This window comes from Penaeus vannamei, chromosome 30 (genome assembly GCF_042767895.1).
Source record: "Penaeus vannamei isolate JL-2024 chromosome 30, ASM4276789v1, whole genome shotgun sequence".
NCBI classification, from domain to species: domain Eukaryota; kingdom Metazoa; phylum Arthropoda; class Malacostraca; order Decapoda; family Penaeidae; genus Penaeus; species Penaeus vannamei.
The window spans coordinates 7,331,878-7,336,877 of record NC_091578.1 but is presented as its reverse complement, the minus strand read 5'-3'; the positions used below and the strand labels follow the sequence as shown (position 1 = coordinate 7,336,877).

The 5,000-nt window shown below is 32.8% G+C and overlaps 1 protein-coding gene across 1 annotated transcript in view; it reads left to right on the top strand.

Moving 5' to 3' along the window:
- The window catches only part of RyR (Ryanodine receptor), a gene marked incomplete in the record, with an annotated part of 178,643 nt that overhangs the window by 97,282 nt on the left and 76,361 nt on the right, over positions 1-5,000 (top strand).

Genomic DNA, 5,000 nt, shown 5'->3' with positions numbered 1-5,000 from the left:
ATTTACTTAAAACTATTATTGTGGAATGAAAAGAATTTCCGGGTCCGAGAATGTCATTACGCATTTCAAAACGATTTTTCAAAAGACTTGAATGTCTATTTTTATCCGTATATATATATATATATATATATATATATATATATATATATATATATATATATATATATATATATATATATATATATATATATATATATTAAAGCACATTAGTCTTCTTAATATTTGTTTAGAGATGATTCCTTTTGATTGTATTTTTTTCGTCTTTTAATCCAGTTTACAATCTTGCACAATAATTGTCAATTCGAGATACAGGTTTTTTCAGATTTTAGAAATGGAACCGTCATTGATATTCTTGTACAGATTCACCTCGAACTGAATATGCAGTGTGTTGTAGTTATTTGAATTACTGTTCGCCATCCTCCCCACACAAGAGAGAGAGAGAGAGAGAGAGAGAGAGAGAGAGAGAGGGAGAGAGAGAGAGAGAGAGAGAGAGAGAGAGAGAGAGAGAGAGAGAGAGAGAGAGAGAGAGAGAGAGAGAGAGAGAGACGAGAGACGAGAGAGACTGACATGAATAGATAGACATGTCGATTAATCGATAGATAGTAAATAGATAGATAAAAACATTGATAGATATGAAATGTCAATCCAACATTATCTGCTGGTCGTTCGCCTGCTGTTGCCATCAACTGCAAATTGCCACATTCAAGAATTAATGATTTTCCCTGTGCGTTGACAAGTGAAACTATTTTTCTTTTCTTTTTAAAGGATACAACCCTGAAATGAGATCTAGTCTGATAGCTTTTGTTTCTCCACTAGAGTAAAATCTTTACGATGAAAGATTAATGAAATGATTTCCGTTATATTCCAGGGTTACTGATGCCGTAACCAGATCATCAATAAAGAAATTTAGTCGTCTATGAATCACAAGGAAATATAAAGAAAAAAAATCTTTAATATTGCGAAACAAATTCAAATGCAAGTTGAATCGACTTTTAAATTGACCACAACCCTCAACTGGCAGAGTTCCGAAGTTTATATATATATTTTTTCTTTCTTCCTTTTTTTTATTCGTTTTTAACCTCACAGTTCCATGTTGAATTCATTTGTTCCTGACATTTTGTTACGCCGAAACACGCACACATTTAATGCATTTTATACGATCATATTTATTCATTTTGTTTATTCATTAATTCTGAACTTCTTTGTATTGAACCTTAAGCTTGTATTTTGGATGAAAGATTTTTTTTATATATACATGTGAATCCTTTGTGTGAAGGATTCCGTAGACGAAGAAAACGCATGTATGCACGCACACAATAAAGCGTGGAAGAGCGAACACACGCAAACTCTGTCACTCGTCGACTTCCTTACTCACTCCATCACTTATTCATTCTCTTTCTCTCTCTCTCTCTCTCTCATTCATTCTCCCCTCTCTCTCTTTCACTCGTTCTCCTCTCTGTCACTCGTTGACTTCCTTACTCCATCACTTATTGATTCTCTTTCTCTCTCTCTCTCTCTCATTCATTCTCCCCTCTCTCTCTTTCACTCATTCTCCTCTCTGTCACTCGTTGACTTCCTTACTCCATCACTTATTCATTCTCTTTCTCTCTCTCTTTGTCTCTTTCTCTGTCTTTCTCTTACTCATTCTCCTCTCTCTCTCTCTTTCACTTATTCTCCTCTCTCTCTCTCCTGTTTCCCCCTATCCTCTCTCCTCTCTGTCTCTCTGTCTCTCTCTCTCTCTCTCTCTCTCTCTCTCTCTCTCTCTCTCTCTCCTCTCTCTCTCTCTCTCTCTCTCTCTCTCTCTCTCTCTCTCTCTCTCTCTCTCTCTCTCCATCTCTCTCTCTCTCTCACACAAATACAGTAACCCACTCGCTCACACACACGCACACCCGCGCGCTCGTCCTTCTTTATGCTGACTGAATAGCTTTTTGTTATCCGCTTTTGTGATAAGATGCGGCGAATGGTATATACGTTCTCTTAAAGGCACTGCTAAGTTTTATCAGTTTATTTAGTCTTTTTTATTAGACTCTTGCAAGTCAGTGTCCAATACTGTGTCACATTCGTGTATACATACAGACAATAATACATACATGTATACTTATATATATGCATATATATATATATATATATATATATATATATATATATATATATGTATATATATATGTATATATATATGTATATATAACGTATATATATATTCATATATCTATATCTACATCCATGTATCTATCTATCTGTCTATAAATATTAATATGTATATATATGTATGTATTTACTGTATTATATATATATATATATATATATATATATATATATATATACGTATATATATATATATATATATATATATATATATATATATATATATATATATATATGTATATGCACACACACACACACACACACACACACACACACACACACACACACACACACACACACACACACACACACACCACACACACACACACATATATATATATATATATATATATATATATATGTATATATATATATATATGTGTGTGTGTGTGTGTGTGTGTGTGTATGTGTGTGTGTGTGTGTGTGTGTGTGTATGTGTGTGTGTGTGTGTGTGTATGTATGTGTGTGCGTGCGCGTATTTACATATTGTATTATATATATATATATATATATATATATATATATATATATATATATATATATATATATATATATATATATATATATATATATATATATATATATGTATGTATGTATTTATGTATGTATATATATGTGCATATATATACATATGATATATATATATATATATATATATATATATATATATATATATATGGATACACATATATCCATATATATTTATGCATCAAATACTGATATTGGCTGTCACGGTTTGAAAATATTTCGTATTGAATTTATGATTCGTTTCCATTGTAATTGGCTTGGAGAAAATACTACAGTGAGACCCCAGCTCTCTTCCGTAGGAGCAGTGTCCTTACCGGATGATAATCTCAGCCATTCTCTAATTTCATAGATCCTCTGCTTGACTCCTTAGACCTGCAATCATAAGTTGAGATATATTCAACCTGCTTCCAGGCCTATCTACCACCTGCATTCGAAGCGTTCAAAAACTTTCAAAACTCTAGTAACATGTATACAATACCTACGCTTATAATTATGCCCTATACATGAAAACAATGAATAATGAATATTGTGTCTATGACAGATTTTCCAAAACACAGGAAACTGTTTCATAAATAATGAAAAATATGAACGATCCTTCGAGACTCTCTATTATTCAAGTCATTCGATCATCTTACGAATCTTAATTATAACCTTAAATTGCATTCTCCATTTCCATTTCTTTCTCATCTAACCTTTACCAAACGAGGCGAGGGAAGCCCAGGCAGGACTCGACTTCCCCAATCCGAGATGTAAGACTGATAAAATGAAAAGAAAGAAGACTTTTACACAATGGAAAAGTGCAATCCCTGAGCGCCTTTTGTTTTCGTGTAGTTTGCCGGGGTGTTCGCCTTGAAAATTAACTGGCACGACATTTCTCTCTCTTTAGAGCAAGCAACTTTAAACTAGTGACTCCAGTGGGATTTAATGCCGGCTATTGGTCTGGGGATCATGTTTTTTTTTTGCTGACTATTGAGCTAGTAGGCGTTCTGCTGTTGATATGTTTAAGATGTTTTTTGTTTTGTTGTCGCTGCAGCGTACGTCATTGGGTGGCGTTTTCGCTGACTTTCTACGATAACTTCTGATTTTGTCGCGGGTTTTTCTTCTTGGTTGTTTTCATGTTTGTTGGTTGTGGTGTCTTTGGATTTTTCATTAACATTAATTTTAATATCACCATCATTACGACTATGTTGCAATAATCATTACTCTGTTGCTGTGGTTGTCAACAGTATCATTACTGTCTCCGTCTTCGTTGCGGTCAAAATCATATCATTGTTGTTGTTATTATTATCACCATTTTCAATGTTATTATTATTATTACCATCATCATTCTCATTATTATTACCATAAAGAGTGCCATAGTAACAAGATTATATATCGATACGGTTATGTTCATTGGTTTTCAGTTATCGTTATCATCATTTATAGATCCAAATTTTCAAGCATTTTGGGTGTATTGTTAACCATTATTGTAATAGATTTTAATGTATCACCATCGTTTATAGATTTCCATTAACTTTTTCCTATGTATAGGCCTATTACAAACTGCGATTTTTCCTGTTTTTCTTTTATTTTTTATCGTAAAAATATTTGCGGTAACTACTGAGTTCAAGACAGAAAATAATTTGTAAACCCTGATATTCCGTTCAATTTCAAGGAACATACGAATCAAACATAACAAATCATTCACAAGAGAAAATATTCACCGTCCTATTGTTCATATCGGAATGCTTTTGTCTTTTTTACTCGTTTTCATTGTAGAGACGCAAAACCCATCAGCTAAAGTGAACGATACAAACATCCATTCTGCGTGATTTTATTTACTTCCAATCAATACACGTCAGAGGTATCAAACAATGGCCATCGTTGCAGATTTGTTTCAATTAAGTAAATGCTGTATGTAGAAAGTCCAGCATATTTAGGTTTTTCAATAAAAATGAATTGTTATTTTTCTCTCGTTTATTATTGTGATTTTCTTTTGTCATATTATAATACGTAGAGATGTTGAATTGAAAATTTTGAATAAATTATAAAGATAGCATTGATCCTAATAACGTTTATTGAGAATATTCGATATCAATCCAAACAGAAGCAAGCGTGTATTTAACTATCATCGTATATATTTTTTCGTAGTCCACACCTCAACGCCATTAATCCAGTGTCAATAATCCTGCCTGACCTGATAATTAAGCCATAACTCGATGCTGACCTTGCCGGTGCTAATTCATTTAAAAAATCATCAGTCTATCATGTACCTTATTATTATCATCCGAAGGTCGTTCTGTGGGAAGCCATTATTCGTCACAAATTTGATATTCATTTTATGTATA